Raw genomic sequence first — 21,770 nt, 5'->3', positions numbered from 1 at the left:
GATGCCACTTCTGCCTGTCTTAGGAGATCAAGTGACAGTCATATGTGCGACTTGAGGTTTTTCCTTAAGTGTTGGTCACCCGGCTCTCTCTTGCTTCTGAAAGACATTTCCCCCAGCTGTCCAACAGGGCCCCAGAAGAGTGGGCTTTTTTCCTACATTAAGCCTTTTAGGAGCATGTGAAGAAAGTGAGGCCCAGGACATGTATGCCACAGCCCAGGTGGGGTGTATACCTGTGACCCTAACACTCAGGAAGCCAGGGAAGGAGGATGTTGTCTTTGAGGCTGCCCTGGGCCTCAAAAGCAGAGTTTTCTTTATACCAGTTGTCACCACAAGTCCCTGGAGCTTGGTTATATTCATCTATTCCTTCTTCCCTCCCTCTCGCCCTTCCTCTTTATAATTTTTTTCTTTACAATTGTTAAATTGAGCTAGAGAAATGGCTGAGGGATTAAGAGCACTGGTTGCTCATTTAGAGAACTGGGTTTGTTTCCTAGCACCCACACCTTAGCCTGAAACCATCTGTAACTTTAGTTCCAGGGGATCCGACACCCTCTTCTGGTCTCTGGCAGCACCAGGTGTGAAAATGGTACACAGACAGGCATGCAGACAGTTCATCTACACACAGCAAATGAATGAATGAATGGATGGATGGATGGATGGATGAATGAATGAAAAAAGAAATAAGAGCTTTTTGAATTACATTTCTGTGTGTGTGTGTGTGTGTGTGTGTGTGTGTGTGTGTGTGTGTGTGTGTGTGCGCGCACGTGCACCAGTATATATGTGCCACAGCACTTACGTGCAGGTCAGAGGACAATGAATAACTTGTAGGAGTTAGTTCTCTTTTTCCACCTCTTATGGGTCTTCGGAATAAAACTCAGATCCTCGAGCTCAGGTCCTGTTTTTAGTTTTTTTTAGTATAGTTTAGTTTTGTTTTTCTTTATGAAAATTTATTTGTTCCTCTGTAGCAGAAATAGGGAAGTAGAATAAGTCTGTGGAAAGCGAAATGGCTCTCCGTATCACTCCCTTTCTAATGCAGGCGTGGTGTTGCCACCTTACTCCGGGCTTTCCAGATTCAGCAGGAATGCTTCTACTCTGTTTTGGCCTTCAGAGCTGCCTCCTCTCTCAGACGGGCTTTCTTTTCTAGGTTCAAACTTGTTAACGACTCATGTCTTTTCATAGCCTTCTTGCCCTCCATGACCACGTAGCTGCATCCTGCCACCGTCAGGGCAATCAGTAAATAGCTGACCTTCACCCGGAGCTTGCTCTCTCTGGCATCAAACATCTCAAATGAGACCGTCTCCGGGATCTCTTCTTCCTTCTTGAAGCAACCTGACCACACCAGTATCTTCTTCTCGGTTTATGCAGTGGCACCCTGTGTCTGTAAGACTGGGTTGTAGCTTTGGGACTTTCCTGTGGTTTGGTGCAAAATCCATTGATCTTCAAGTCAGTGTTTCTGGTAAACGTTAGAGATGAGGAGTGTTTCTTTCATACAGCCTAAAACAATGTCCAGCCGCCAGGGAGGCTCATCATGACTGCCTGCTCCGCTGACGCACAGCACCTATGGCGGCCACGGTGCTGGTGCTCAATGTTATTTTTATTATTATTGTGGCAACTTCAAACTTCCTATGTAGCTAAGATTGACCTTAAACTGCTGGTCTGTCTGCTTCCATGTAGTAGGATTACAGCGAGCTTAGATTTCTTCCTTTCTCCACAGGTTACCCAAGCGCTCTTTCTAAAACATCTTGTCTGAACCTCTTGCCCTGCTCCACTTCTGCAATGGCCAACCATTGTTCCCAGGGCTGCAAACTTCCCCTCACATCCTCAAAGGGCACATGGAAGTGACCTGGCCTGTTTTTCCCCTTTCTTCTCCACTGCTCCCTCTTGACACTGTAAGCACACCTGCCTCGGGCCTTCCTGCATGTCACCACCCTTTTTACCTCAGCCCCAGAGGTCATCTCTCAGGTTTCTGTTTGCATATGGTGCCTTTCACTTCTCCTCTGTGCATAGCCAGTCACTCATAGAGAGACTTGGGATTGTGTTGCTGCTGTGTGGGTATGTGGTGACTGGCCCAGAACCCAGGCCCAGCAACTGGCCAGTAGATGTCAGAGGGGTGTGGCTGCTCTGAGAACAGTTCACAGTAGAAAGTACAATGAAGATGTGCCATGTCCCCCTGTGCCTTGGCTATCCCCCTGTGCCTTTCCTCCTTCGGCATATTCTGCTGTGTGTGAAGGCCTAACCTTTTGGTCCTTGCAGCTGCTCTCCTCTGTTTGAGGGGCTTTCTGAAGTGGGAGGAGTGGGTACATCAGGCTCTCTGATTTCCTAGAAACCATTATGAATCTGAATGACTGGTTGGTGGTGCCGCAATTATCTGCAGGCTGTATGTGCACATGTGGCTGTGGGTGCTTGTGTGGGACCTGAATGCATGATAATTTGCTTACAGAGTAGGAGTCGGGGAGAGGGGGAGGGGGTGGCTTTGAGAAAAAGCCACTCACGTTCATCCCAGATTTTGTTGGATCAGATTTTTTATTTTAAAAAAGACACAGTTTTGGTGGGGTTTTTTGTTGTTCTTGTTCTTGTTTACAAAAGCAAACATTTGTTTTATTTTATTTTATTTTATTTTTCAGATAGGGTGTTACACTGTAGCTCAGGCTGGCCTGGAACTTACTGTATAGCCTAGGCTGGCCTTAAGTTCTCATTGCTTTTCCTGCCTCAGCCTTCAGTGTTCAGATCACAGACATACCGGGTCCTGCCAGGCATCCTTCAATTAAAAACTGAGTAACAGGAGACCTAGAAACTGCTTCGCAATGCTCGATTTACCACAGACCTATGGCTAATGGGCACATTGCTAATGAACTGGTCTTAGTGACAAAGCCTTGTAATGAATTAGGATATGAAAAGAAGATTATTGAGTCCCAGACAGGATGTTGGTTCCTGGTGATTATTCATCCATTAGTTGAGCAAACGTTTATTGATTACTGTGCGTCAGGCATGCCTGGACCTGACGTCTAGCATCTGAGGTGCTAGATGAATCTGTGCTCTATTTTAGGAGTGTTTAGTAATTAGCATTGCCTTGCTTATAGATGCTTGCTTGTCTAGTTAATAGGAGTGGGCTTACTTGTGTCATCAGCTTGCAGGACAGAGCCTTGAAAACAAGTGCGGCTCTCTTCGGCTGACAGCACACCATTGAGCTTTTCATAGGTGGCCTATACCCATCTGGTGAATGGGGACCAGTGGCAGCATGGTTAAGTCAGAGGCTTTTCCTTTGTTCTAAACACCACTGTAGTATGGCTGCATTTACCTTTCCATTTGCATTTTTATGCAGAGTAATGCATTACGTTTCCAGGAAATCTCCCATCTCATTGATGTTGGATCTTTATTAAAGGGGGGCCGAGGGATATGTTGACTACAGAGATCAGTTTGGGAATTGTGGGTGTCCTATGTTAGGTCAGCCCTGTTACAACTGCTAGCATGTATGTGAAACTGGCTTATAATGTAGACCTTGCTCCACAGCCCAGCTGGGGCCTTGCAGGTCTTTCATCGCTCTTCGCTGGTGTCAGGAGTAATAAAGGTTTTTGTTCAGCTGTGTTGTATCTATTGGCAGAGTCCCTGCTCCTGTCCTTAGAGTGAAGACTCCTCTGGGAAGGACCTAGGAACCATCTGTTCCTACTTAGAAAGGCCAAGCAGGGTCAGAAAGCCTCCTAGAGAATGTTATACCTGAAATGGGAAAATTGGAAAGAACCGTGGGTTGGGGGGAGGGGAGGAGGAAAACGTTGTGTATGCCAGAGAGAGCATGAAGGGGGGAGAGAGAGAGAGAGAGAGAGAGAGAGAGAGAGAGAGAGAGAGAGAGAGAGAGAGAGACAGACAGACAGACAGACAGACAGACAGACAGACACACACACACACACACACACAGGAAGAAAACACACCCACAGGGAGATTTGGCCAGTGGCTGGAATGGATAAAGAAGTGTTTTAGCTGTTCTGCGAATGAAGTTTGGAATTGTTCTTTCAGGGTCTGTAAAGAATTGTGTTGGTATTTTGATGAGAAATGCATTGAATCTATAGATTGCTTTAGGTAAGATGGCCACTTTTACTCTGTTAATCCTACCGATCCATGGGCATGGAAGATCTTTCCATCTTCTGATATCTTCTTCATTTTCTTTCTTCAGAGACATGACTTGCTTGTTTAGAGTTACACCAAGCTATTGTTCAGGGTGTTGCTTCCCTAATTTCCTTCTCAACCTGTTTGTCATTTGTGTATAGGAGGGCTACATATATTTGAGTTAATTTTGTATCCAGCCACTTTGCTGAAGGCATTTTTCTGGTAGAATTCTTGGGATCATTTCTGTATACTATCATATCACCTGCGAATAGTAATACTTTGATGTCTTCCTTTCCAATTTGTCTCCCCTTGACCTCCTTTAGAAAGAATGTCCAACCAATGTCCGGGCCATGCTGAGATACACCCCATTGGAGAGAGCCAGCTCCGGACACTATTAACAATATCCTGCTATGTTTGCAGATGGGAACCTAGCATAGCTGTCCTCTGAGAAGTGGTTCGAAACAGATGCTGAGACTCATAGCCAAACACTGGGCATAGCACATGGGTTCTTATAGAAGGGTGAGGGGAAGGATAGAAGGACCCAGAGGGGACAGAGCTCCTCAAGAAGACCAACAGAGCCAACTAGTCAGCGACCAGGAAGCTTGTGGAGACTGAAGCACCAACCAAGAACCATCCATGGACTGGGCCTAGGTCCCCTACACAGATATAGCTGATGGGCAGCTCAGTCTTCATATGGGTCCTCTAGTAAGAGCAGGGGCTGTCTCTGACATCGACTCTGTTGCCTGCTTTTTGATCACTCCCCCCTCCAGACCACAGGGGAAGAGGATGCACTCAGTCCTGATATGACAGGATATGCTAGGGTGGGTTAGGGGGTGCCCCTTTTCTGAGGAGTGGATGGGTGGGGTATGGGGAAGAGGGAAGAAAGGTGAGACCAGGAGGAGAGGAGGGAGGGGCCTATGATTGGGATGTAAAATGAATAAGTAAAAAGTGTAGAAAATAGGCAATACTGCCTACCTCCTCCTACCCTGCCAGTGCATACTTCTGATGGAAGATTTGGGTCGTGGCTGTAGCGGAATATATGAAAATTGCCTAATGGAAGCAGGTTTAAAATACCCAAGTGTATCATGGTGCCCTCATTGACTTCCAGATACGTATTATTTGTTATCAGTTGCAAGTAAAACAGGAAAAGGAAAGGGAGAGGAGCTGCACAGAGTGGTTGGGTCATGACACCACTCCCAGGGCAAGGCCACTGTGGGTAGAAGACTTTGTTGTGTGCTCATGAGTAATGCACCTTACCTATTTGAGCCTCAGTTTTTTTCTTCCTTCCCTCCTTTTTTTCTGGGGGGGGGGAGTCTTTTGGCACAGTGTCTATCTATATATCCCTGGCTGTCCTGCAACTCACTATGTAGACCAGGTTGGCCTTGAACTCACAGAGATCTGCCTACCTCTGCCTCCTAAGTGCTGGAGTTAAAGGTGTATGCTACCACACCTGGCTTCAATTTTATATTAATTTAATTAGGTCTTTTTGCATAGCTATCAACAAATACATATTGAGTAGGGAAAAAAATAAAATCTAACGGAAAAAGTAAATTTATCTATTAAAACCAATTACTAATTTTCATATGTAAAGATTTTTTTTTAAAAAAGCTATCGTGTTAGAAATACATCTCCTTTATTTTAACTTTTCCTAATGTCATACATGAATAAAGTTTAAAGCCCACTGGGTACATGGGGTACATGGACTGTGCCACTGGGGAAACTGACATGGAGCTAGAGTGAGGTTCAGTCACCTTCTTTCTTCTTCTTCTTCTTCTTCTTCTTCTTCTTCTTCTTCTTCTTCTTCTTCTTCTTCTTCTTCTTCTTCTTCTTCTTCTTCTTCTTCTTCTTCTTCTTCTTCTTCTTCTTTTTCCTGGTTTTTTGAGTCAGGGTTTCTCTGTGTAGCCTTGGCTGTCCTGGACTCGCTTTGTAGACCAGGCTGGCCTCGAACTGACAATGATCCGCCTGCTTCTGCCTCCTGAGTGCTGAGATTAAAAGCGTGCACCACCACGCCCCGGCTGAGACCCGCAAGAGTCCAGATCGCTCTGTGCCTGTTCTGCGTCTACGTGCCCCAGTCTGGAGCCCCTACCTCTGAAATTTTTGAGGTGGTCATGTAGCTTAGCACCTGGAAGCCCTCTCCATGGAGATAAAGGATTCCCACCGTCTCAGCCCCAGCCAATGATATGCCCCTACCCTGAACGTCCCTTCCCACCCCCGAAGGTTCATATATCCCTTGTTCACCCCAAATAAAGCGCACAAGCGGTTTCACCAAATGCCGCGAGAACTCCGAGCTAAAAGTCTCTAACATTTGACGAGCTGTTTCAGAGAAGGAGTTCTCTCTCTGGATATTCACCAATGGACTGGGACCCTCGGGCACCCCCAACTCCCTCCTCCCCTAGGCGTCGTTCGTTCCTTTCCTTCCTCTGGTGCCTGCATGCTCCAGTGCGGTGCCTGGACGCCCGAAGGTCTATTGCTGGCTCCGCTTCATCCTTCCAGCCTGGTGTGCGGTGGCGCCTGCAAGTCCCTGAGGGAGGAAGCGGAGTGCAGAACCATACACTAATGTTTACTGAGTTAGTGTTGTCAGCGTGTATCATGTACCCTTACTGATGATCAGGGATTGCAGAGTAGAAATGGGATGATATATCATCTCACATAACTAGAACAGTAGGACCGCCAGGAAGATGGAATAGCCAGACTGACTCGCCCTGTTATACCTGATGCTTGCTGCTAAATATCTCAAAGAATATATGTGAATTAGACTAAGACGGGCCAGAAAGATAGATGGATTGGGAGTTGGATGAAAAGTAGAAAGACTGGCTGAAGACTTTGAGTCATTGGAAACAGCATGCTGATAGATCACCGTGTCGCGGCCCCCCCCCCCCGCCCTCCCCCCTCGTCCCCCCTCCGTGTATAGCCAACACCGAGAACCAAAGAAAGCAGCATCTCAGATTCAAACTAAAACAACTGAAGCATAACAAACAAGGGGGGGGGGGGAGATTTTAGTGTTGGAGATAGACTCAGTAGTGACCTGTACTTACTGCTGTTACAGAAGACACAGGTTTGGTTCCCAGTACCCAAATAGAGACCCCAACCTTTTGTAACTACATCTAGGGGACCCAACGTCCTCTTCTTGCCTGTACCAGGCACATATGTAGCACACACACATAAATTCTGACAGGCTCATATATGTACATGTATTTTCTAAAACTCGTTTCTAAAAGATTCTAACTTTATTTTTAATTATGCATATATGTATATGTGTGTATGGTTTGTGTGTGTGTGTGGTTGTGTGTTTATATGTGTTTATGTGAGTGCAGGTGCTGTCAGAAGTCAGAGAGTGAGGCATCCCTGAAGCTGCAATTATAAATTGTTGTAATCCACCTAATTGTTGGTGCTGGCAACTGAATTCAGGTCCTGTGTAGCTCTCTTTTTTAAATGCTCTATTTGGGGTGTTTAGGCCTCAACCTCTCTTCCAACCTCCTTATCCTATGTAGGAGAGAGAAGGTTAGTAGGGAGATGGGGCCCCTTTACTTCTTCCAGCTGTTTAGGGTCAAAGAGTCTATACCAATCTCCGTCAATAGCAGAGGCGGCCTGCAGTCTCCTCTGCACCCGAAGGTGTTTCTCTCCATTTGTCTCTCTGCTCCACACTGTCATACTGTCTGTCTCTGGTCTCCTTAAACTTGCCCACACCACACTGTGTCACGCTCTCTCTGGACTCTTATTTCTATCCTCAGAGCCCTAGACCACACCCCTCTCCATGCTGGAGGAGGAGGAGGAGGAGGAAGAAGAAGAAGAAGAAGAAAAGAAGAAAGACCTTACCAGCTGGCAAGAGCCACGATTCACATAAGACAGTTAAGAGCTGTGGACAAACGAAAGCTCATGCTGAAATCCCATGCTTGGGATTAAGACAAAAACATATTTACCACCCATCAGAATGGCTAAGATCAAAAACTCAAGTGACACCACATGCTGGCGAGGATGTGGGGAGAGAGGAACACTCCTTCATTGCTGGTGGGAATGCAAACTAGTACAGCCACTTTGGAAATCTATCTGGTGCTATCTCAGAAAACTGGGAATAGGGCTTCCTCAAGACCCAGCTATTCCACTCCTTGGAATATACCCAGAAGATGCTTCCGCACACAACAAGAAAATTTGCTCAACCATGTTCATAGCAGCCTTATTCATAATAGCCAGATCATGGAAACAGCCTAAGTGTCCCTCAGTAGAAGAATGGATAAAGAAACTGTGGTGCATATACACTATGGAATACTACTCAGCTATTAAAAACAAGGAATTCCTGAAATTTGTGGATAAATGGATTGAGCTAGAAATTATCATAATGAGTGAATTAACCCAGAAGCAGAAAGACTTAAATGGTATATACTCACTTATATCTGCATACTAGCCCAAGGGGCGTGTCCCACGAAAGCCTTCACTTACCAGGAAACTGGGACAGAGGGGAGGACATTGTATTGGGACTCTAGATGAGAGAAGCATGGGAGAATGGCAAAGTAGAAGGATCCAGAGGGTCCTAGAAACCTACAAGTAGAACATTATGATAGGCAGATTTGGGCCCAGGGGTCCCGCTCAAACTAAGGCACCAGCCAAGGACAATACAGGTGGTAAACTTTAAACCCCTACCCAGATCTAGCCAATGGTCAGAACATTCTCCACAGTTGAGTGGAGAGTGGGACATGACTTTCTCACGTACTCTGGTGCCTCACATTTGACCATGTCCCTGGAGGGGGAGACCTGGTGGCACTCAGAGGAAGGACAGCAGGCTACTGAGAAGAGACTTGATACCCTATGAGCATATACAAGGGGAGGTAATTCCCCCTCAGGAACAGTCATAGGGGAGGGGAATAAGGGGAAAAGGGGAGGGAGGGAAGAATGGGAGGACACAAGGGATGGGATAACCATTGAGATGTAACAAGAATAAATTAATAATAAAAAATTAAAAAAAAACATGTTTACATAACACAACTGAGTTTACAAAGAAACCAAAACCCCCATTAGAGTCATGTGCAGGAGCAGGGTGTGTCTCTCATTGCTGCACCAGCTCATCAGGCCCAAGCCCCTGCTTCTTTAGCTGTAAAATGGAGATAAGCCAAGGGGTCTTATAGCATGAGTGCTTGGATCTAGTGAAGTTAGACCATCGGGGCCTCCTATAAATGGCAGGAGAGCTGTATAAATAGAAGGAATTAACCAGCACCCATTTGTGCTGTCGCAGCTGCTGCCAATACATGCCTTGTAAAACTACCCTATTATTTAGAGACGGAGAAATATTTGGATGGTGGTAACACACTGCTTTGGGAAAAGCAGTTGCCAGTGGGGTTTTTATCACATAATTAGAGAGTGTGTTAAATGTGCAAGTGAAAAGGAGCTGCACGCACCCCGAGGCCTGCCTTTAACACATGCCACAGTTTGGACTTCATCCCCAAGGATGCCCTAGGATGCTGTCCTTGTCCCGGTTTCTTTCGTGGCACTAGCTTCTGGCCAACAGAAACCCTGGCATGTTCTGGCTATGGTGTAGCACCAGTGCCACAGTGGTCTTTGAGGTGCTTTCTTATCTACTTACTGGACACATCCCGCTGGGCACAGCTGGGTGCTTGACAGTCACTGCATGTGTGGATGTACAGAAGGGTAGAGCAAGGCACCTAGAGAACAGTAGCAATTGTCACAACCCCAAGTTCATCTCTTTAGGCTGCCTCTATGTTGGGTGGTTGGCTAATTAATTAGGTAATCTATATTCCAGGTACTCTACAGTGTTGGGGTCAAGGACTGAGTGAGATTGTACAGGAAAACTGTTATAAGCAGTAATCTGGCATGGAGTAAATGCTCTGTAAAAGGGAGTCTTTATGTCATTTCCTATTCATTAAGGTCCTCTCTTGTTGCAGGCATGGGGGAGGGGCAGGGTGGGAGGAAACCATGTACTGATTCTGCCTAGCCTTGGCTTCTGCCAGCTGGCTGTGGTGTGGGAGGACCAGAGAAGAGTGTGTTTCATGGGTTGTCCAAGTAAGGCCAGGAAGGCTATGAATACCCCGTGGCTCAGCCTGTTCCCCTCCCAGCCTTCCTAGTCAAGTGTTTCCTATCCTCCAAGATAAAGCATGGTCCTTTCTACCTGATTAATGCCGTTAGTAATGCTAGCTGTACATTGTCACACGTTTCCCCAGTACTAAAGCACAGTTTAACTTTGGATCGTGTCTCACCTTACGTGGACTGGGCAGTGGGGAGGGAGATTGGGTTCCACATATCCCAGGCTGGCCTTGAACTCACTTATTATGTATGCAAGGGTGAGGATGATCTTGGACTTCTGATCTTCCTGATCTCTCTTGCGGGCACTCTACCAACCGAGCCACATTCCCAGCCCCACATCTTGTATTTTACAAGGGTTTCATACAACTTTGAGAGAAGACTCATTTATCTTTCATCCTCAAGTTCACAAGTGCGCTCTTAATAAACACTGAAACATGTCATTTCTGACTGAGCTGAGCCGTCATATTACTTAAGCATTCTCTTTAGGCTTTCTCGACCCTATTTCTCCATCTTGGACCATGTGAGGTCGGGCATTCAGTAGTGTCCCTGACTCCTGCCCTCTGCCCTCTACCCACTAAGAGTACCTTCTGATTGTGACCATCAACAAATGTCTCCCAAGGTTGCCAGGTGTTCCCTGAAAGGGCACAGTCACCTCTAGTGAGAAGCATCGATTCACTGTATTTTGGACACTATGTCCTGCCTTCTCAGCTCTGTTATAAATACCTGGGGAGGAGTTCCTGTTCAATGCCTCTAGACCACAGGGTCGATGTCTAATGAATGTTTGATGACTCGAGGTGCTCATCTCCCTCTCCTGCTTGAACTACCTTCACGAGGCTGGCAGTACTGACTGTTTGTGGCTATCTTTATTATCCTTACTTAGCATATATGGCCTTAGAACAGTGGTTCTCAAATTGTGGGTCGCGACCCCTGAGGGTATCAAACAACCCCTTTTAGAGGTGTTGCCCTAAGACCATCAGAAAACATTGATTTTATATTACTACTCATAGCAGTAGCAAAAATGACAGTTATGAAGTAGCAACAAAATGATTTCATGGTTGGGGGTCAGCACAACATAAGGAGCTGGGTTAAAGGGCCACAGCATCAGGAAGGCTGAGAACCAGTGCCTTGGAATCTCCTGGCTGCCATTTTCCTTTGCTTATGGCCGAGCCCCTTACATTCAGAACATCAGTACTGCAAAGAAATGAGGCAGTCTCGCTTGGAAAAGGATGCGTACAGAGGCTGAGCTCCTGAGGAAGTCTGCGAGGACTTGGGTTAAGCTGATTTTTCTCTTTGAGATTGGGTTTCAGCTATGAAGAAAGAGATATAAATTCAATGATCTCTGTGAAGTTCAACGAACTGAAAATTCATTCTAAAGACCACTTCTTTTATATTTCTGGAAGAGAACATGGTAGCAGAATCAGACTGGAGTCCCCCTACATACTGTAAAGGCCAATCATTTGCTGGTCATCTTCCAGTCCTAACAGACTGTCATAAAGTGAAGACCCTGGGGTGTTTCTGTGCCCTGAGAGTAGAACCAGAAGAAAAGAAGCCAGCTTTTTAGGTAGATGTAAATAAAATCTTCTAGCCGTCAGAACTGTTGGGGCACTTTCCATCACTTAGGACGATGTAGTAGAGACCCATGAAGACCTGAGAGTGATGAAGTAATGAGACTAGCGAACTTTAAACCCTTTCTGGGAATTTTAACTATTACATGGTAATTATATGTATTTAGTTTCTTTGTTAATTCTAGGGAGATGGAGGGATCGTCATGTTGGGAGATGAGTCCTCGGCAGGGGTAGCTGTTACTGTTCAGGTTCTGAAGGATGATGTTTGCTTTATTACTCTAGGGGTGTGCACCAGTATGGGGGCCTGAGGGCCACAGGCACTCTGTTTTGCCTGTAATACTGCTTTTTAAAAGGCAGCTAAAGTGGGGAGTAGCCTGAAGTAGAGAGGCTCAAGGCGCATTGAGTTAACTCTTGCCTGATACCTTCATCTGCACAGTGGCTGTCCCCTCCTCAACCCACAGCTCCACCTGCCTCATTCCGTGTGAAGCTGACTGCCTCACAGAGCAGCAAGCAAAAGCTCACTTTCCCAGCTATCTCCTGTCTGTGTCTCCTTATAACTCTAAACCAGCTGTCATAGGAGGTGGCTGGCACTGGAATCAAAATCAGTCTATTTTCTGGGAACATCTTTCTCCCAGGCTCGTGATGGTCTCAGCGTGGAGCTGTCAGAGGCCAGCCCTTTTCCGTGATGTCCTTGGTCTTCATGCACGCGTTTCTGTAGGACTCCATAGATTACCTGTTCCACTCTGTAATTGAGTGGACATGTTTTCGCTACTTGTAATTACCTTCAGGTAATCACCATCTGCCAGGCTACAGCAGTGGCCCTTCATGAATGTGGTGCCCAAACACTCAAAATAATGCTTCCTTGAATGTGGAATAGGAGGTCAATTTAATTCAGATCTAGGGAGAAGATGACATGTCCAGATGGCCGTGTGACACTGGCTCTCTTCTCTATACCCACTTTATTTGCCTTTATTTTTCATCTCTGTTGTTGTAGACAAACACACTGTGGCCCGGCATCTGAATTGACACCAACCTACTTAGCTGGGTCTGATCCTGTCAGGATGCCAGTCTGCACTGCTGCCCTTGAGCCTCGAAAGTTGGAAAGAACGTTTTAAACATTTCCCTGGCTGTCTTCTATTTTACTCCCACGGTGTCTCGCTGTCTCTATGCTTCATGTTCACTTAGCACATATTTTTATGTGAAAGTGTGGAACCCAAGATGCGCCTTTCTAGCTTTGGAAATGAGGGCGGGTGGCACTGGTGCAGTGCAGGGCATTGTGATTAGGCAAAGTGGAGGGTTGGTATCTTTGGGCATCATCGCAGGTTAGGCTGCTTACCTAGTTTCTGTGAATCTGTACCCAGTTAGGGAATCCTGGCTAGCCTGGAACCCTAGCCTGTTTCAACAGAAAGGAAATAAACCTGTGATCACGGCCCCGTGTGTATCTAAGTACTACTTGAATAGATTGGCCACACTCATCCACAGCACCTGCCATAGTAATCATCTTCATTTCCCGCACAGAGCATTTTCTCCTCCAATAATTAGCTCCTTTGTTTTGTCCTTTTCGTTCAATGGAAGATATAGTGGGTACTGCCTGCTCATGGAATTTTTGAATCATAGGAGTCTCCCATTGACCCTGTGCAAGCATGTTTGCTGACAAATGACTCAGCTGGAGTTGCCAGAAGCAGGAAGCAGAACCTTCTGCCTTTACCTGGACTGTGTGCGTTAGCCAGCCTCCAATCAGCATCTGATTGTCCAGGCTGCTGTCCTATCCAGCACATTGGATCGTTTTTACATTCTCCACTGGATGAACTATGCGCTTTCTTGACACTTTGGTCAGGATGCCTGGAGTCCGTCCCAGCGTGGGCAGGTGCTGTGCCAACCTCCATGGCATGTGCCCGTGCCAGCGGGTTCTACTGTTGACCCCTAGCTCTCCCTGGGAAATAGCAGGCATGGATCTCTGGAGAAGGCACTGCCACTTGTGTAGTTCTCAAAGGCCGCCTTTGTCCAGAGGAATGCCTGTCTCAAGGGAGTCTGATAAATAGCCAGCTCGTTTCTCCTGTAAATTGAAATGAAAGCGCCTCGCCTGCTAGAAGTAACTTTACTCGTCTCCTCTCATGTTCTTTGTTCAAGCCTATTTAATTAATATCTTTTTGAGCCCATAGAGCTAGTGCTGTGCCAGGCACTATAATAGAGGACAGAGAGGTAGACATCTGTAGTCTCTGCTCTCCATGACTTAAGACATCTTGGTGGAGACATGGTATATGCAAATGAACATCAAAGAACACATAAAGTTGAAGTCAATTAAATGCCAAGTAAACGTGTTGCCCTTTTGTAGTTTTTTGTCGGTGGTGGTGTTTTTGTTTGCTTGCTTTTGGTGTACATCATGGCCTTAGTTTCCATTACTCATAGTTTTCAGAGGATGGCTTTTGGTTGCGTCCTTTTAATGCACTCATTTGTTAGGTCGGTCATTCATTCATTCATTGCCAGTGTAATATGTATTCCTTGCCAGGTTCTCTGCTAGATTCGTGAGTAGTGAGTGTGCAGGAGGATCCTCTCTAAGCTCACAGTCTAATTGGAGGTGAAAGGAACGAGGTAAGGACACAACAGAGCAGTCATTGCTGTACCAGAGGCAAGAATAACGTGTCAGGTAAAGAAGAGCAGGGAAGAGCTGCTCAGCTTCTAGGTTTTGATTTGACGAGATAATTTGTCTTCTGCTCAAAATTGCTCTCAGCGTTTCCCTTATCTGCCCACCACTCAAGTGGCTGAACAGCCTCCATTTTCTGCCAACTTGCTGGTCTTCCTCATTTTAAGAAATTCTTTTCTACATAGTCATTGCATATTCCTTCACCTCTCATCTTATATTAGATATTTACTGTTTCTCTTGTGCCTATCAAAAACCTTATAGTGCTATCGTTTTGCTTAATTTTTATATCTGAATTAGCTGTTTTCTTCCATGAGGAATGGCTGACAGCTCATGGGATTCCTGACTCTTATGTTTAGATTTACATATTGCTCTTGCCTATTGTAGTTGCTGGTCTTGAGTTACTAACACACCACCGTTACTACTGAATTCTTAGCATTATTTTTGGATTGCTACTTTCCCCCTCTCTCTAGGGCATATCAGTGACGGAGCACTAGGAACTGAAAATATTATTCTGGTTTTGTGTGTGCCCACTAGAACATCTTATGTTCTCCTTAAGAGTTTCCCCCCAAGAATTCTTGAGTGTTCCTGGTAGGTGCCTGATGTATTCTCAAGACCAAGAGATGTCTAGGATGCCTTCAGCTATGATGGCTGCGTGAACTCTCAGCTACAGTCAGCCAGTCCCAGGATGTATCGTCCTGAGGCCTTAAGGCTTACTGTTGGGGATACTACTACCCTGCTGTGGTCCTGGTACTGCCCTGTGTGAGCTGGCTTTGCTGGGATATTAGTGACCCTGCTGTGCCCTCTATTGAGCTGGTGTCACCTTAACCTGCTACAATGGGATGGATTTATTGCTGGAGCCCCGGGACATTGTTGTCTGTGGTTCTCAGACTTCTCTTTGGTCTTTCCCTGAGATGCAAATGTAAGAGCCTGGATGTCAACCAGATGGCAGTCTGAGTGGCAGGTGATGTGTTATGTTTGGAACTGCCCTGTGTCTAGACCAAGCTTACGCATCCAACTCTTTGGCCTCAGAAGAGTAGATTCTTCCCCTCTGGTAGATTCTCCTGTCCATCATCCGGATGGCCTCTTGGGTCCTTCACTTACTCCCAGATCAACCTGATTCTTCCAGTACATGCATTCTAAACCTTTTAAACGAACATCTGGAGAGCAGAGGAGAGGGGTAGAGGCAACTCACCATCTTTTATGTTGTTTTCATCACTATCAGCTCTTCTTATGATGCAAGTATTCATTCTGTTACTATCCTGTGGTGCTTCTGGGCCATACTCTGGGGTATGTGCTTGCATCCAGCTTCTGGTGTTCGCCGGTGTGTGGTACGGTAAAGGGAACGCATGCAGAGCTCTCACACGCACCTCTCTTTCTTTCTCTGACTGCCCCTCTCCCATCATCACTCTTGAGCCCAGTGACATTTGTTTACATTTCTTTGCCTCTGCCCCTCACTGATTCCCCAAAAGCCTTCATTAGTCTCCCACCCACTTTCACCCCCCCCCCATCTCTTAACTCCTGCTGGCTACTTCCTCTAGCTGTTATGTACTGGGTCTACCTGCCAAGAGACAAACCTAAAATGGCTGGCAAGACAGAGGAAACCTAGGATGGGGATGGGACTTGTCTCAGGGTCTGTGCACAGCAAACTGTCCAGATTAAAGCTGCAGAGGAAGAAGGGCTGCTGATGGGAGAAGCACTATGAAATTGAGCTCTTGGTCCCCCTCCCCAAGAAGACAGGAACTTTATGTTGCCCAGGCTAGCCTTGAACTCGTGATCATCCTGACTCAGTCTCCTGAGGAGCTAGGGATTATGGGTGTGTGCTGTCGAGTTTGGCTGAAGTTGTTTTTCTCTGTACCTTGACGATCATTGACTCTTACCCTCCGGAGTGTATGTCATATCTTACGGCTGGAATCTTGGCAGCCTGCATTTTCATCGTAGGCTCATCTCTGCCACTTAGGCCTGTTAGACACTTTTCGGTGAGTTGCTTAACTGCCGTGGTGTAGTTCATTTGTCAGGTGGGAATGTAAACCCATGTGTGTGTTTGCAGACAACATGCAAAGCCTACTGTCTGTCGTTCTAGGAATGGCATGGCATGTAAGATAAAAATAACTATGTTACAGATAAATGGAATTCTTAGAACTCGAATACTAGGACAGTGAAGATGGGGCCCAGCAGCCTCAGTGCACATCTTGGCGCTGCTATCACTAGCTCACCTGGTGAATTCCCTGATTCCTCTTACCTGACATTCTTCTCCTTTCAAATGGGCAAAGTGGTGTAACAGTGCGTAGCACATCTGTATTACTGCTGTTGTTGTTATCTCTAAAGGCCCTTGGTCAATAGCCTTTGTCAGCTGTTTATGGAAAAGTCCCAAGTGACTCACCCAGAGAAAGGAAGGGAGTTGCTATCTATTTGGTGCTCGCCACGTGATGGCATGCCTTGATAATGTCTGTGTTTTATCTCCCTTAGCCGGAGAAGGTGAAACTCCCCAACTTTCAAGTCAATGATGTTGTGTCTAACTGTGCCACTTTCCGTTTGTGTCCCCAAACCTGTGCTCTCAGCTTCTGGCTTGGTCACTGCTGTGCCCTCATGAGGATGAGCGCCCGGGTGACCCTCCGTGCCAGTGAGGCAGCGTGAGCGTATGACACTGACTCAGTGATGCCAGAATGAAGGGCAGTCTCCTGCTTTCACCCCATGGTTATCACTGATACCTGTTCAGATTTCCCTGAACCTTTGCCCCCTTTCCACCTGTTTCTCTATGGTTCAGTCAGTGTTGGTTTCTGTCATGAGCCTTGGGCCACTCTGCTGCCCAGTTTGCTGAACTCTGTCAGCTTCCTTCTATCCTATAGGTAGGGTGGTGGGAGTGATGAGTGACTGCTGTGTTTCAGGCCTCCCAGAGACTTTCCATGTGGCAGGGTTATCCTTATCAGAGAGTGTATTTTTGCTTTTCTCGTTGCTGCATCACGATAACTAACAAAAGCAACCTAAGAGAGAAGGGGGGTTGTTTGGGCTCCTAGCTTAAGAAGGGTTATGGTCTGTCATGGTGGAGAGACATGGCACAGCTGGCCACAGGTAGGAAATGGGGTATGCCTGTGAAATCGCAGAGACCCATTTCCTCCAACAAGACTGTGCCTCTGAACGATTCTACAACCTTCAAAGCCAGCATCTCCGTGTTTTCAAGCACACGGGCCTGTGGGGGACATATCTATTTAAACCTCAGCAAAGCTGAAGAAACTGAGTCTCATCGAGATGATTTGACTTCAGGCTACTGAGGCTAGTAAGTGGCTGCGTGGAGATCGGCTTGCGATCGCTCTGCGCGGGCCTTCAAAACCGTCAGACTCGCTCATCTTTGGGCTGACTTAGAAGGTGAGCTTCCAAAGAGGATTGCGTTTGAGCTGGCACCAGGACTTCTTCACCAGGCAAAAAGTGCTGCAGTAGAGGAAATGGCCGATAACTTAAGATCTTACCCTGGGATGATGCAAAGTCTCTTGACCTCTCTAAGCCTCAACTTCTCCATTACACTTTAGGTCTCGAGCTAACGAGGATGCCACTGTGGTGGCAATGCCTTTGACAAGCCCCTTGGCTTTCGAAGGACTCCTCCTATCCCCTGCAGGGCTGGGCCTGATAGCTATCATTTACAGATCTCCAAGATGACGAAAGCCTGTAGTAAGTACTGAAGATACTGCCCCGAGATCTCCTGCTGACTTGCCCGTTGCTCTCCCAGGAATCCAGCAGTGAAGGAAGTGGAAGAGGTTGGCAGGACTATCTAGAGAACACTGTCTCTCCTCCAGCCCCATTCACTGGCACCTGGGGCTGCAGCCGGACAACAGGTGTGGCTCGGGTGCTACGCCTTCCACCTTGCTTCTCCAGCGATGTTGCAGTGTCTCTTTTCCACCCATGCCTGGCTCGACTATTTGTTGCTGCCTGGCATTAGAATGAGCTGTCTTAGGACATTCACTGCCATGCCCAGGGGAAAACCTCAGGTGCAGCAGGCAGCAGTGAGAAGTCCTCAGGGAGTGGGTGACAGTGCGGGTGCTAAGTGACAGCTGGATTCCTAAATGTTATGTATCAACTGTCCCTCCCTAAGCAGCTCCTGAGTTTTCAGCCTTACTTCTTGTGACGTGGGCATGAGAACAGCTCCCCTACCTCACTGGGCCATTGTGTGTCGTGACATGAAGACTGTCCGGGTGTTGGACAGTGCCTGGTCCTCTTGGTTACTCTGGAGGTACTTGGCGAAAACAGACGTTACTAGTATTTTTCCTCCAAGGGTATGAGGATCAGACTGAAACCCTTACTGACTTTTAGGTCTTGGATTGCCTGTTGGCCTATCTGTTTTTTATGTTTTGGTTCTAGAAGTTGGGCCCTTTTATTTATTGCTCTACCTAGGACCCCTGGGTCCAGGGCACATGCTTTTCGTTCACTATCTAGTCTTTCTTCCTATTCCTTGCCTGATATCCCTCCCTCCCTCCCTCCCTCCCTCCCTCCCTCCCTTCCTCTCCTCCCTATCTCTGTATCTACCTATATTTCATCTGTTTGTGCGTGTGTGCAGGTGTGTGTGGGGGGGGGCGGGGGAGGAGAACATATACTATGGCTTATATATCGATGGTGGTCAGAGGACAGACAGCTTGTAGGAAGTGGTTCTCTTTATATCATATAGGTAGGTCTGCTGCATCCTTGTCAGTAGTCACCCTTGCTCTCTAGGCCACCTCGCAGACACCCTTTCCTTCTTGGAGGGGTATGACTGCTGGCCTTATCCGGAAACTGACAGGGTGCAGTAATTATTCATTCGCACAACTGCTGGGCAGTGTTAGTTTGCTGAGCAGCATGTCACCCCCGTCGGAAGCAGTGAGTGCTGAGAGCACAGCCCTGCACACCTCCGGCCTGCCATCAAGGACCCGTCCTCCTAGGACCAACTACTGTATGTTAAGCTTTAGTCTGTGATCCTCCTGATTAGAACTGGTTGCTCTGTTGCTGGAGGGGGAGACTGGTGGCTTGGAAAAAATGTTGCCTGTAACTTCACGTTCAGGAAGCAGCTTTAATCTGCTTTGTGCCCCTGGGGAAGAGTAAATATTGACACACGGAGTGAAGAGCGTGTTCTGGTCCTGTGGCTGCTAGTGAGAGATGCTATGGGTCTCTTCCTTCAGCAGAGTCTCTTCTTTCCATCCCATAGGCTGAAATCTGGAGTACAGATGAAGGGCCTGCCTCTGAGATCAACATTGTAATAAGGGTTAGAGGTGATCAGGAAGCCTTGGTATGCAGAGTGGGTGAGAGCCCATGGTTCTGGGTGGTCTGTCAGATGGCTCTTCCCAGACCCCCTGCTGTTTGCTCTGAATGTGCCAGTCCATCTAGCTGTAATTTTCCACACTTGGCTTCCTTCAAGCAAATTTACTCCTTCCCAGGGGGCCCCATGCCAAGAATGCCAGGTTATTTTACACATGTGCATTGGTTTTCTTTGACTTATGTTTGTAGAACATTTGAGCTAATGGGAGGACTCACTGGTGTGATTTTTCATCTGAATGGGTGGATCAGTAATGGGTCTTTTATCCAGGATAGGTTAAACTAATGATCAGGGCTCTGTTCTGAACAAAACATAACAAACCCCCTTTAAACACTATTCTTATATTTTGGAGGTGGTGGTTAAGTTAATTACATGGTGTTAACCTATTCAGGAATTTACAATGAAGGCTTGAGGAGTGTGTGTGTTCTCTCTCTCTCTCTCTCTCTCTCTCTCTCTCTCTCTCTCTCTCTCGTGTGTGTGTGTGTGTGTGTGTGTGTGTGTGTGTGTGTGTGTGTGTTAGGAAGAGGACAACACAGGGTGGCATTCCTCGTGAGCAATCACCTTATTTTTTGAGACCGGCTCTATTAGCTTGGAGCTTTTGCCTATTGGGTTAGACTGACTTGCAGGTGGCCCCTCGGGAGCCATCACCTGTCTCTACCTTCCTAGGCAAGGATTGCAACTACATATCGCTATGTCAGGCTTATTTTAAATGTGGGCTCTGGGGATCCAAGTTAGATCTCTATGCTTGTACAACAAGGAATTGGCTCTGCCAATTTTGTTAGGAATTATCAAATTATTCTTTTAAAGTGCCATGGAGTTTTGAGCTTCTCAAACTGTAACATTTGACTATTGAAGTGTTGTTAATGCTTCTACTATGCTTTACTGTTAAACATGCTAGTATATAATGTCCCTGGTGGACAGTATACATGTCAAAGACATTTTAATAATTTATTCAGAATACTGGGTGTGTGAGATGTAGAATCTTTAAGAAAATGGTTCTAAAGGCCAGCATGGTGGTGCCAGCTGTACCCCTGAAACCTAGAAGTGGAGGGAAGAGGATCAGGGATTTCAGACGTGGTTTCACTGTGAGTTGAAGGCAAGCTTGAGATAGCTAAGACCATTGCCTCAAGAACTAAAACAACCAACAGAAGAAAAAGAGAAAGAAAGAAAGAAGGTTCTTAAACTATGTCTAATACAGTTGTGTTTTCCTCTATCCCTGTGTGATTTTAAACAAACAAAACCGACAAGCACCTTGTTTAGAACAGAGAGAACCTACTTAGGTAATTCTTAAGCATTTGGCTTTGAGGTGGAGTTTGAAGATCTGTCTCCTAACCCCATGTCATCTCTCCCTTTCTGTAACATTTGGGGTGGGGGAGCCCTATCTTGAAAAGAAATCAGGGAAACTCAGATGAGGATAGAAAAACAATGAAGGCCTAATGTTCCCATGTGGTTATGGTATGGACTTTACGCTGAATGATGAAGGTAGGAATGGGGCTCGAAGCTGCAGCAGCTGAGGAAAAGCATCCAGGAGGACCTCTGGAGCCAAGGAGAGCTGCATGGTTGAAGGTGTAGGGAATGGGGTGCCAGGGATAAGGTATGGGGAAACCTTCAGGAAGTTGAGGCATAAAGTCTGAACCCAACTAAACAGGGACTTGGAGGAGAAGTTCCCAATTTTATTCGTCATTGTCTACATAAAATATTTTTTTTGCTTTAGTCATCTATTATTAAATTCAATATTAGTTCTTGATCATTTTAACAGTACCAATGTTGTAGACGGAGCATAGAAAGTGAGTAAGATGCCAGACCACATGTCCTGTGGCTCTACACACCTATCCCACTGCTCACGGTGTAGCTGGTTTGGAAGACAAACCAACACCAATACTTCAGTACTATTCATGAGAGTATAGAATGTGTGAGATTTGTTTTGAATCCAAAGAGCTCCCTTCGCCTGTGTCTGGGCGCCTGGGGTAATGTTTTCTGCCAGACTCATTCACTAAGGGCCGTGTCGAGTTCATTTTCAGGAAGTGTGTGTAAATAGTGAGTTTAATTTGTGGTAGATGGCGGCTTTCATTCGCAGGGTTAAAGACTGTAGAGTCATTAACTTGTAATTAACTTTGCCATCCTCACACTTTATTGCAGAGCACAAGAGTGTTTT

The 21,770-nt window shown here is 46.4% G+C and overlaps 1 protein-coding gene and 1 pseudogene across 3 annotated transcripts in view; one reads left to right on the top strand and one right to left on the bottom strand.

Annotated features, from left to right (window-relative positions):
• The window catches only part of Nos1ap (nitric oxide synthase 1 adaptor protein), a 288,416-nt gene that overhangs the window by 119,771 nt on the left and 146,875 nt on the right, over nucleotides 1–21,770 (top strand). The gene's annotated exons all lie outside the window — the stretch shown is intronic.
• LOC127190893 (protein FAM162A-like) lies at nucleotides 985–16,273 on the bottom strand (annotated as a pseudogene).

The sequence above is a fragment of the Acomys russatus genome, chromosome 6 (assembly GCF_903995435.1).
Source record: "Acomys russatus chromosome 6, mAcoRus1.1, whole genome shotgun sequence".
Taxonomy (NCBI): Eukaryota; Metazoa; Chordata; class Mammalia; order Rodentia; family Muridae; genus Acomys; species Acomys russatus.
The sequence above is the reverse complement of the archived record's forward strand: the minus strand, read 5'-3'. Positions and strand labels throughout refer to the sequence as shown.